Source organism: Xenopus tropicalis, chromosome 5, assembly GCF_000004195.4.
Source record: "Xenopus tropicalis strain Nigerian chromosome 5, UCB_Xtro_10.0, whole genome shotgun sequence".
NCBI lineage: Eukaryota > Metazoa > Chordata > Amphibia > Anura > Pipidae > Xenopus > Xenopus tropicalis.
In genome coordinates, this window is record NC_030681.2 from 115,764,208 (window position 1) to 115,777,661 (window position 13,454).

General features: G+C 41.4%; 1 protein-coding gene across 3 annotated transcripts in view; it reads left to right on the top strand.

Annotated features, from left to right (window-relative positions):
- Positions 1-13,454, top strand: part of veph1 (ventricular zone expressed PH domain containing 1) — a 192,341-nt gene that overhangs the window by 76,854 nt on the left and 102,033 nt on the right. The window lies entirely within an intron of this gene.

Genomic DNA, 13,454 nt, shown 5'->3' on the forward strand with positions numbered 1-13,454 from the left:
CAGCTAAACTTATTTGCCTACATGTCACAGCTAATGAAGGCTTTCTTTTCAATTGACCCACTTCTAATAATACAATTACTGATGCATGGGTCAGTCAGAAGGAGATTCAAATGAAACTTGAACATGTAAAGGTAAACAAAGGTCTAGGACTGGAAGTTATTAATCCTACAGTACTAGACAAGCTTAGTTCTGTGATAGCCAACCCTCTTTACTTAATCTTTCAGGATTCATTGAGGTCTGGCATGGTGCCGAGAGACTGGCAAATTGCTACAGTGGTGCTGCTATTCAAAAATGCACCCCGTTCTCAGCCTGAAAACTATAGGCCTGTTAGTCTGACATCAGTAGTAGGAAAACTTCTGAAAAGGGAAATAAGGGATAAGATACATGAGTACATTGCAAATCACAAGACTGTAAGGTTGTGCCAGCATGGTTTTATACATAACAGATCTTACCAATTGAAGAATGTTGGCCTGGAACATGTCTGGAACTGGGCAGCAAACTTCAAAATGAGGTTCAATGCTGAGTGCAAAGTTATGCACTTTGGTACAAATAATGTAAATACAAGTTATACACTAAATGGTAGTGTGTTGGTAGGATCCTAAATTGAGAAGGATCTGGTGATTTTTGTAGATAACAAGTTGACTGATTCCAGGCAGTGTCATTTCATGGCTACTAAAGCAAATAAAGTACAGGTATGGGATCTGTTATCTAGAAACCTGGTATCCAGAAAGTTCTGAATTATAGAAAAGCCATAGACTCCATTATAAAAAATTATTAAAAAATGATTAAATTTTTCTTTTTAATAATAGTAACTTATACCTGATGACAACCAAGATATAATGAATCCTTATTGTAGACAAAACAATTCTGTTGGGTTTATGTCATGTTTAAATAATTTATTAGTAGACATAAGGCAGAAAATCCAAATTACGAATAGATCCCTTATCCAGAAAACCCCAGATCCCAAAAATTCTGGATAAGTGGTCTCATACCTGTACTGTCTTGCATAAAAAAGGACAAGGGATGAAAACATAATTTTGCCTCTTTATAGGTCCCTGGTAAGGCCTCACCTTGAGTATGCAGTGCAGTTTTGATTTTAGTCCTTAAGAAGAAAATTAATGAACCAGACTGTCAAGGTTTGGGTTGTTTCTCTGGAAAAAAGGCACTTGCAAGGGGTACAAATACATTAGACAGCATTATAGACAGAGGGGGCATCCTTTTTTCCCATAAAAATAATAATTTTGATAGAGGACTCAGTGCAGCGTTTCTGTGAGTGCTTATGGCTGTATTTACCTAGACCTTTCTGATTATGCTTACTTAGTTTTAACCTTTCCTTCTCCTTTAAGAGGGGCTTGCATGATTTTTTGAACAAGGATAATATCCAAGGCTATTGTGATACTAAAATTTACATTTAGTATTGATGTTGGTATATATAGTTTATATATGTAAGTATATAGATAGGTTGGTATAAGTGCGTGTGTGTGTATATATATATATGCACTTGGGTTCATTTAAGGGGGTTGAACTTGATGGACTGTGGTATTTTTCAACCCAACTTTACTACGTAACTTTGTATATATGTCCAATTAAAATGTGCTTAATTCTAAGTAGATTACATATGTTTTTCTAGTGGAACAAAGTAACAAAAGAAATGCTTGTCAGAATCACAAAGAATAATTTAAATAAACATTTAATTGTCAAGAAACCTAAATAAGAAAAAATCCCAAATATTTTAGGTTAAAAGTAATAACATTTCATGTATTAAACCTGCGGTTAAGCGATACACAATATATAAAGATTTAGGTATGACACTAACCTAAGAGAACATTAACTAGTCAATATGCGCATGTGATGGCCATCTGTTAAAGGATTGCTTTTACTTTTAGCGAGGGAAAGGAAGTTTATTAGGGCTGGAGGGAAAACATATGGAAAAAAGCAGAGCAACCTTTTCGAGGAAAACCTGAGTCATCCTAAACTCTTTTAGAGGTCTAAAATGGATAAAGTCGCCTTTGTACAACGCAGGGATTCAAACAACAGAACCAAAAATGTATAGTAAAGGGAAATAACAAGTAGAACATTTAGTTTCAAGCCCTTAACATAAACTTGAATGTTACAGTCTATCAGCCCTAAGTGGGGTGGGAAAGTGCATTTGTGCTACTTTTATTTCCAACAGTTGAGATGGACCTGTTAAACAGAGGTTAGCTAGAAGCCTGATGGTATGCTATGGTGAGATTGTAAGTGTACACTGATGTCTTCTCCTAAATACTTATGGAACTATGAGTCAATGGCAGAAATTGCAATTTTCATAAATCTGTAATCTCATAATAACATATGGGGTCCTGAACAATTCTAAAATCCTAAAGAGGGACTTAAACCCAAAGAGTCTTTACACCACTGACATAAGAGAAAAGACATTAACACGTTTAATCATTAAATAGGTTAGGACTGAAGTCGGTACAAATGTTTTTATATAGGCAATTATAATTATATTTTCAAAAAAATCTTCGATGTGGCTTGGCGTAGAGTAGCAAACTCTACCTGGCTCTCTTTGTCCTACCCAAACATGTTGTCCCGCATGCCTGTGTATAAATCCCCACTCCCTTCTGCTCTCCTTCCTGAGAGCCTATGGGGAGCAGTGGTTCCTATGCAACAACAGAGGAAACAGACCCCGCAGTCCGGGCCTCCCTGTACTCCCGGCCCCTGTTAGGTCTTTTTGTTACAACACTGTCACTGAGATCTCATATTCACCATTGACATTTAGGGGCACATTTACTATGGCTCGAATGGTCGGATTGCGTCCGAATCCGTTTTTTTCGTAATTATCGGTAATTTTGCGATTTTTTTCAGCGCTTTCGTATCGTTTTGCGGAGCCGTTACGACTTTATCGTATTTTACGACTTTTTCGTATTTGTTACGACTTTTTCGTATTTATTACGACTTTTTCGTATTTTTTACGACTTTTTCGGAAAAATTTCACGATAAATTCGCAAACGTGCGAAAATACGGAATTCATAAACGCTTTTGGGTTACGATTTTTTCGGGCTACAGTCGGATTTTACATCCGACTGTAACCCGAAAAAATCGTAACCAAAGCCTTCAATAGCCGAAATTTTCGTGTTGAAGGCGAAAATAATCCAAAAAGTGAATAACCATTGTCAGCCTGTCCTTTTACTACTTTCAAGGGGAAATTAAACCAAATAGGGATTTTCAATCATACATGGCTTTCAAGGGGAAATTAAACCAACTGTGTCTCATACCACATGGCACTTATATATATATATATATTTATTGTATTTATTTATTATATCACTTGTCCTCCCTGTGTGTAATTTTGTTTTCTGTAAGATTGTACAGCGCTGCGTACCCTTGTGGCGCTTTATAAATAAAGTTATACATACATACAAATAGGGATTTTCAATCATACATGGCTTTCAAATGGAAGTTGAGTAGTTTGTGTGTGATTTGTGTTTAGAGCAGAATATAGTCATTTACAGGCTGCCCTAACCTTTTCAGATAAACTGTTAAAGACTGCACAGCTTGCTCGTTAAAGGCTGCCAAAGGTATAAAACCCCTAGAACTCACTTCAGTTTGCCTAAACATGGAACATGATGTTATTGCTCCAGCACTGCTGGCAGCTTTAGAGGTTTTAGAGGGGGCAGGGGCTGATCAGCAGGAGCCCCCAGTTCATTTGCCACTTGCTAGGATCAGACAGCCTTGTCGATTTTGGAGAGGTGTCCCTTCCCTTCAGGCGGATGTACCGCCTGAGCCGTGCCACCATTTTGCAGGTATTTGATTTGGTTAGGCAGGAGCTAGATCCTGTGACGGCATGGTCTCAGGCCCTGCCTGGGATAAGCAAACTGCTTGCAGTTTTGCATTTCCTGGGCAGTGGCAGTTTCCAGCAGGTCTCCGCACGCCTTGTCGGTATGAGCCAGCCCACCTTCAGCAGGATACTGAGGCAAGTGCTGAGGGCACTTCTACTGCACTCGCAAAGGCTCATTTCCTTTCCCTCAACTGAGGCAGAGTGGACAAGGGTAAAGCAAGACTTTTACCTCATTGGCCATTTTCCAAATTGCCTGGGAGCCATTGATTGCACAGCCGCAGGGCTGGCTGGTGGGTAAGTACTTTTTTACCATTTTTTTACCTCAACTTTCACAACTATTAATTAATTGGTCATGCCGACACACACCCATTAGTCCTCTGTGCATACAATTGGCCTAATATAATGTGCAGTAGAATTTCACTATGTAATCATGTCAGTTCTTGATAGTACCAAAATGTATCTCCAAATTAACACCACTTTACTTGCCCTTGTTTTACTAAGCATCTTGGGAATGGTAGTTTTAGAAAGCATTTCTTTGAACTTGTGTGTTTCTGATGGACTAATTAACTCCTCACACCTGAGCATGTGTAATAGCTGGGATTTGCTAAATGGGAGGCAGTCTTGGAATCTATCACATGCATGTGTATGTAACTTTTCAATCAAGGGGTGGATGTGCTTCCACTCATATTTTTTCCTTTGTTCTAGGAGACGCAGGATATGGGGTTCTGTCTTGGCTGATGACCCCTGTTCGTTTTCCCCGCACACCTGCCCAACGTAGGTACAACTGTGCCCATCGGAAGACGCGCAATGTGATTGAGCGCCTGTTTGGGGTGCTCATGTCGCGCTTCCGATGCCTCTCAGTCACTGGTGGAGCTCTTCTTTATTCCCCCATTAAGGTTTCAGGGATCATTGTTGTCTGCGCCATGTTGCACAATGTTGCAATGGATCATGGCCTACTCGCACACATCAATTATGCTCTGGAACCTGAGATTGAGGGGTATGTTGGCAGGCGCATGGATAACCAACCACAGGGGAGAAGAGTGCGTGATCAGCTGATTGCCTCACACTTTAGTTGTAAGCTGAGCATATCATTCACTTGATAATATACCTCATTAAATGTGTTTAACTTGCCCTTGCAACTGTGTTAACCAGAAGAAAATGAATGATGACAACAAAAATGTGTATGTTTGTTTTTGTAGTAAATTCTGGCACTGTATGAACATAAGTGACTTTGGCCAGTGCAGAAACAACTGTGATTGATTGGTGTTAGGCCTTGATATAGAGCAGGGGTCCCCAACCTTTTATACCTGTGAGCCACATTCAAATGGAAAAAGTATTGGGGAGCAACACAAGCATGGAAGCTATAATTGGCTATTTGGTAGCCTCTATGTGGACTGGCAGCCTACAGAAGGCTCTGTTTGGCTTTACACTGGGTTTTATTCAACCAAAGCTTGCCTCCAAGCCAGAAATTCAAAAATGGACACCTACTTTGAGGCCCCTGGGAGCAACATTCAAGGGGTTGGGGAGCAACATGTTGTTCACGAACCACTGGTTGGGGATCACTGATATAGAGGGATCTTATTACAGTGTTGAGGTAGAGCACACACAATGAATGGCCATTATCATGCTTATGATGAGTTTGTTCACATTTTCAGTGCAATGTCTCTTTAAATGTAATCATATCTTTTCCTTTCTTAATTATAAAGAGCCCGCTGATTGTGATGTGCTGGTGTGCCCCTAGCAGTATAGGCCTTCCCGGGACACCTTCTGGTGTAAGTAAACACGCTTACAAACAAAAATCAGTCATGTTAAAATAGTCAACCATTTAAAGGACAAGTCAACCCCAGTCAATTTAATTGTGTTTTCCATTAGGGCTAAATGAAGTTTGGGGTTCACTTGTCCTTAAATTATTAGCATTACTAAGTAATTCTACTTTGAGGTTTGTGGGATCTACTTTGTTGTGTGGCTACCCCCACTGAAATCCTTTGGTGCTTTTGAATGTTGCTGGTGAAATGCTAAAACCTCATTTCTGTTGCTTGGACCTGTCACTGCTGTTACCAACCATCTGGGAGACGGACCTGCTATGGAGAAGTACCAGGCATTGTGCCCTTTGCTGCTAAGTGCCACTTTCAGGTGACTACCACTTACTCTGCTTTAAGAAACAATAATATTACTGCTTGTTACAGAATAATATGTTCACTTTCAGGCCAAAAAAAAAACAAAACACAAAATGCATTCTGAATGATAAGACCAACTAGACATCCTGCCAGGATCCATGGGACTGCCCCAGATGCTGCCCTAATCCCTATCAAGTTGACCACCTCTTATGCTTGGATTAAGCGCTCTTGTAAAGGGACCCACAAATACTGAGTAAGGGACTGTTTAAACAGAAATTAAATGGTGTTCAAGGTTCAAAAAAGCAATTTTTTTTGGCTTAATTGAATCATTGTTATTTTAGGAAATTTCCCTCACTTGCTCACAGTGGGAGAAGACTGCACGCTGCTGAGACTGCTGTTTGCTGCTGAGACTCAGAAGGATGCGACTCTTGGCTAGCTGTGTGAAATCCCATTGCCTGTGTTCCCTCCAATCAATGGCCCCTTACTGACTGGAGCAATAACTTCACCTTTACACCTTCCTGCCTTTTACAACTAAATTGATCTAGAAAATGATGATGCAAAATAAAGTAAAGAAAAGCCATTTTGAATGTCTCTTTAATGACAGTCATAATAAATATGAAATCAATACTTTACAAACATCCAACAAAGTGTATAGATGTTTTTTTTTTTTTAAAAAACAAAACATGTGAACATTTCCACAAGAAATATAAAGTTACTGTAGGCCTAGGGGGCATTAGAAACCCAGCAATGCTTGACCCGTAAAGGACAAAGGCTAAGAAAAAGTGCAAAGCACTTATTGCATTACACTTGTTGCGCCCCTACAGCCAGGCAATAAGAAACATTAACAAAAATAAAAGACATGATAAACAATATTTAACATTTATCACTTGTAAACATATCTGTTTCTTTGGAAAAGCAGTCAGATACATGAGGTAAGTGCTGGCCTCTTGTCTTAGGCCCTTGCATAGTAGTACAACATTCAATTACCCTTGTAGGCATTAGTGACTTGCATTTTGGAAAGCAAAGGGAGAGGAGGACTTGGAAAGCTGCCCTCTATAAACAATATATTACAAAAAAGGAGGAGGAGGAGAACATTTACCAGGCTGCTCTCTTGACTTTGGCTTTTGACAGCCACGCAGCATTAGTGCATAGTAGTACAACATTCAATTACCCTTGTAGGCATTAGTGACTTGCATTTTGGAAAGCAAAGGGAGAGGAGGACTTGGAAAGCTGCCCTCTATAAACAATATATTACAAAAAAGGAGGAGGAGGAGGAGGAGGAGAACATTTACCAGGCTGCTCTCTTGACATTGGCTTTTGACAGCCACGCAGCATTAGTGCATAGTAGTACAACATTCAATTACCCTTGTAGGCATTAGTGACTTGCATTTTGGAAAGCAAAGGGAGAGGAGGACTTGGAAAGCTGCCCTCTATAAACAATATATTACAAAAAAGGAGGAGGAGGAGGAGGAGAACATTTACCAGGCTGCTCTCTTGACATTGGCTTTTGACAGCCACGCAGCATTAGTGCATAGTAGTACAACATTCAATTACCCTTGTAGGCATTAGTGAATTGCATTTTGGAAAGCAAAGGGAGAGGAGGACTTGGAAAGCTGCCCTCTATAAACAATATATTACAAAAAAGGAGGAGGAGGAGGAGGAGAACATTTACCAGGCTGCTCTCTTGACATTGACTTTTGACAGCCATGCAGCATTAGTGCATAGTAGTACAACATTCAATTACCCTTGTAGGCATTAGTGACTTGCATTTTGGAAAGCAAAGGGAAAGGAGGACTTGGAAAGCTGCCTTCCGTAAACAATATACCGGCAGGAGACTGCATATAAACCATACTTTCAATAAACTGCATAGTAACGACATACACAACCTGAAAAGCATATAGTTGTTTCTTTTGCACATTAGACTGCACAGCAGAGAATGAAGACTTTAAAGAGATACCCCTTTTTAGTCAGTCATACAACATTGGAGAAGGAGGCACGTTTCTTTGGTATGTCGGTACAACACAAATGTCTTTTTTTTTTTTTTTTTTTTTTTAAGGATGTTAGAATTGCATTAGTGTGTGTTTAAGTAGGCCAATTCACAGGCATGGCCACATTGTATTTGGGGAAATGCCCAATATTCATGTTAGAGCAAATGCACTTTGATGTTCCAAGTGCTTCCCAGATGGTATTAAGGAGGGTGCCACAAGATGTTATCGTGGCACAAACTCTCAATGGGCAAACATAGATGTTAGAGAAAATGCACTTTGATGTTATAAGTGCTTCCCAGATGGTATTGGGGAGGGCACCACCAGATATTTTTATGGTGCCCCTCAGTGAGGAAAATTCGGCTTTGGTGAAGGAATATTGAGAACAATGGGACTACTTGTTTGGTGCTTAGTCCTGTCAGCTCATGTAGCGGATCGTGTGAGTCCTGAAGAGATGCATAAAAAAGTTCATGGCCAGAGAGCAAGTTGGTGTAGAGGTCTGGCTCAAAAAGGCTGCAAGGCGAAAGTAGGGACTCAGATAGGAGACCTACTTGCGCCTTTTGCTAGGCCCACAGTCAGGGTCAGACCCTCTTCTGCGGCCTCTCCCACGCCCCCTTGCCCTAGGCTGAGGACTTGGAGGCGGTGGTTGAGGTGCAAAAGAGGGCCCAGGCAGTGACCCTTCAGCAGACCCGGCAGAGGCAGAGGCAGGCGCATGCAGTACCTGCCCCAGAACTGCCAGCAGAGCATTCCGGAACCTTTCTTCGCTGGATAGCCGCTCCCGGTGCTGAGCTGCCAGCTCCTGGCGCTGAGCTGCCTGCTCTTGGCGGAGGGCCTGTAGCTCGGCCCTCACCCCAGCCACTTCTACCCTCAAGGCGGCCTGCTCGCCAATCATACGAGCCAACAGCCGCCTTTGAGAGAGAAAGTGGCTGCGCTGGTTGCCAAGAGCAGGCCTGAGAGCGGCTACCACGACCTGGGACGCCCGTGGATTCCTCACTGAACCTTCCGCAGATGGATGTTCCAGTCCTTGTCCTCGGTCCTGGCCACTCCCCCCGGCAGCAGCAACATTCGCAGCAGCATCTAGGATAAGAGTATAAACAAATAAGTAAATCATGTATTTGAATTTAAAAAAACGTTTATTCAGAGAAGAGCATTTTCAATAACATGGTGCAGATTGATAAAAATTTGACATTTTTTTACAGAAAAAAACACCCACATTCTGTTCATTCTAAACAGATTGAAAAAAAAAAGAAAAAAAAAAAAGTTTAGTTAGCAATAACTCACCCTTATGCTTAGAAAATGACCATAGGAATGAATAGAACATCACTGAGTTTTTATGTATGAAGTTGTAGCCTCACATTTTTAAACATCTGCCCCTTAAAGGGGTCCAATTGTCAATTCATGATTAAAAAGTCACCTATATTGTTGAAATATATGTGAATCCAAACCAACGGCTACTGCAATAGCCGCAATAATTAGAAAGCATTATCCTACATGTACTCCAAAAAAGCATGGTTATCAAATATTCTTTTCAAACTGCATTCAGGATTGAGAAGAGTGGGCGTGCCTTACTATCTACTATGTCATGTGAATACCCACAGCTGCCCCCCCCATGCTGAGTTAGAGAAGTCAGACTGGCATGTCTGTAAAAGGGGCGACTCACCTTTAACATACTTTTGCAGTTTTTAAATGGGGGTCACTGACCCCACCAGTAAAAAATACCTTTTATTAATAATGAAATTATTACCTTTTATTAATAATTACATTTAAAAGGGAATCATTTAAACAGTGCCGATTTTCTAGACATACTATAAACAGAAACATAAGAAAATTATTTCTCCAGCTGCAAGGCCACCCGCACCAGGAGGGTAGGCCAGTGTTGGCGGGGGGATTTTTGGGTTTAAATTTTTTTTGGGACACAACCACAGTGTGGGCTCTATTAGCTCTATTGACCCACACCTTCAGTGGGGGAAACAATATAGGGGTTGTAGACGCCTTTAAGAATCACAAACTGGGGGCAACACAAGCCAAGGCCCTGGCCTTGTTAGAACCATAACACCCCATTACCACCTCTGTTAATGCAACTCTTCACTTAATCAGCTATGTCTATGAAGCCCTCAAAGCTGCCACTGCTAACCCTGGCACTAAGCACTCAGCTTTTTGTAATATTTTGCCAATACCAGAGGGTGCAAGTGCAAGAGAAGTTACTTACGCCTGGGGGGTGACACAGGTGGCGGGGACAAGGACTGGCGGGAAGGTCCAGCTTGGTGTTCTGAAAAATATAAATAGTGCATAGACATAAGAATACATTGCAGAAAATGCAAAATTGCCAGTTTGGTGAACCAACTAGCCAAATAATATTTACCTGGCGTCCCAGGGTCCCGTTCATCTGCTCCACTGACATCCTGGGGCTGGTCCTCTGCCTCTGGCGGCGTCTGCTGCCGGGTCTGTTGCCTCTCCTGGACTGTGGGCCTTTGGCGCTGCGCTTGAGCTACAAGTTCACAGAAAGCAAAAAAAAAAAAATGCTGAACAAGTTTTGACCCCAAACTACAAAGCCACACAAACGTTCTGGATTTAGCAGAGATTCAAAAACAAGACAAAAACCATTCAAAAACTACAGATAAATCACTTGTCATCATTAAAATGAGGCCTAACAGCTGCAGTTCATGGAATGTATTTGAGGGGCATGTGGGGAAACTAGGGTACTATTAAGACTGTCATGTGGAACCCAAGCTGCAAATGAACAAATATTTGGTAAACATGAAATAAAGGGTTTCTTGAAAATAAGCCTCACTCAGGTTATACTGGGGTCCGGTTTGGCAGTTTTTTTTGTTGGCAAAACCAGTCAGTTCTAAAACCAGCCAAAGACTAGGCTAAAGCCACTTTGAAAGTAGCACAAAAATAGGCCAATATAAACAATGAAAAAAAAAAAAAAAAACATTATATACACACACACACATATATATATCTATCTATAGATCTATAGATATATCTGTCGATATACGGGAAACATGTCTTTTTAAAGCGTACAATCACTAGCAATGTCCTGCGCCCCCCCTCCCCCCTTTCCAGTTACTGGGATGGCTGATAATTCCCTGCCCTCTGTGCCCAGTCCAGCTGGGAACTCACTACAGAAATAGATTCACAATGTTGCATTAACCCCAGACATGATATACATATGGGTGTGTTGAACTACAACTCTCAGCAGCCCCAATATATCCAGAGTTATAGCCTAAGGATCAACTGCAGAACTGCACCACATCCCAGTAGAAAGTAACAGTACAATCACATACCCTATAGAGCAGGGGGTAGAACAGACAGGTTCAGGCTGAAAGCTAAAAACTACATTACCCAGCATGCAGCGTGCCAGGCACACTAGGGGAAAAAAATGTGACTATTTTCCAAACTACAAACCTGGCAAAGCTCCAAAAAATACAGCAAAACTGTACCTTAGCGGCTTTGTACTTTGGAAAACCCCAAGGGCTTTAAATTAGTAGCCCAGTTTGGAGGACAAACTGCCAACCCTGAACATAATTATATTACAGCTCTGTATTACTGTTGCGCTCAGGCTCTAGCAATGTTAAAGGGTCAGTGACCCCCATTTAAAAGCTGCATAGTTAGAGGGCAGCAAATTATATTTTGTAGTTTGTGAATTATTTGGTTTCTTCTAACTGTGCAGCTGTGGTTTACCTTGAAGTTAATTTTTATTATGTTATACAATGGCTAATTCTAAGCAACTTTTCAATTGGTCTTCATTATTTATTTAATGTAGTTTTTGAATAATGACGACCAATTGCAAAGTTGCTTAGAATTAGCCATTGTATAACAATGTCAGTTTTTGCTCTACAGTTCTCCAGTTTGGAGTTTCAGCAGCCAACTGGTTGCTAGGGTTCAAATTACCTTAGCAACCAGGGAGTGGTTTGAATGAGAGACAGCAATATGAACAGGAGAGGACTTGTAGCTTCACAAAGCAATAGTTTTCTGCTTGCTGGGTTCAGTGACCCCCCTGAAAGCTACAAGGAGTTAGAAGAATAGTGCAAATCATTTAAAAAAAAAAAAAAAAAATAATGACGACCAATTGAAAAGTTGCTTAGAATTAGCCATTCTATAACATAATCAAAGTTAGCTTCAAGGTGAACCACCCCTTTAAATAGGTGCCTTCAGCGTGAAATAAGTGCTTTAAAAAAAAAAAAAAAAACACTTACGTCTCCTATCTGTGTCCACGTATTCGCCAGGCAGCCCTCCGAATACCTCTACACCAGCTCGATCCAGAAGGCGGCGTTCGTAGGGCTTGAATTGGCTGGAAAGAACAGGCCCTACACCCGCCTTCTGGGCCCGTGCTCTCTGGGCCATGAACCTCTTCTTCATGCATCTCTTCAGGTCGCTGAAGCGTTTGTACACCGTGTTGTGGTCACGGTGCACTCCGCTTACAGCGCTCACGCGATCCGCTACCTGCTGCCACAGGTCCCTTCTTCTGGCAGCAGTGAGCTGACAGGATTGCGCACCAAAAATATAGTCCCATTGTCTCAAAACTTCCTCCACCATCGCCGAATTTTCCTCACTGGAAAAGCGGGGGCCTTTGGAGCTGGGCCCTGCCTCCTCCTCTTCTTCTTCTTCCTCCTCCTCCTCCACCACCACCACCGGCTGGCGGCTCCTCCTTCCCACAGGGGGTTGCTGGCCCTCCTCCATACCCACCCCCCTGCCCTGGCCAGCCCTAACTAAACTCCCCCCCCCGCCCTCTAGCTGCCCCCCCCCTCCCTACCTGGAGCACTTCCTGTTAACTCACAAGAGAAATTGGCGCCAAATGCTTGTAAAATGGTCGCTGGAGAACTTCCTGTACGAATATTTCGTGACTTTCGGAACGTCAATACGAATTTATCGTGACTTTCGGAAGGCTGTTTCCGCCGTGTACGATCGTCTGATACGAATATTTCGTGACTTTCGGATCGTCTATACGATATATTCGTGACCAATACGAATGCTCCGAAAAAGTCGCAAAATTACCGATCATTACGAAAAAGTCGCAAATTTACCGATCATTACGAAAAAGTCGCAAAATGTTCGTTTTTCCAATCGGATTTTTCCAATTCGGATTCGAAATCGTGTCTTAGTAAATCAGCCCCATAGTCTAGTCTACTAGTTAGTAGCCAGCTTAAAATTCCAGGTCAGAAGCAAAATATTTGTGCTTTTTCTACACAAGTTAATATGTATCTTTCTTAACTCTTGACCATTAATAATTTCTACATTTTACCATGCCTATATATATATATATTTACAGATGTTTGCACTCAGTGTGTGGAGTCTACTTGCTGTGATAATAATGTGCCTTGCAGGCCTCAAGATGGGTTTTGATGTGACCACTTTCACCCAGTGTAGTATTCATAAACGTCCCTAGCTTTCTACCAAAGATATTCTGAATACTGCAGTAAATGTTCTTCTATCAAATGATGATACTATAATTTCAAGTTACACACAATTCTCCATCAAATGAGCAGATACATAACTGAAATATACAGTACAATTCTCTGCTTTAAA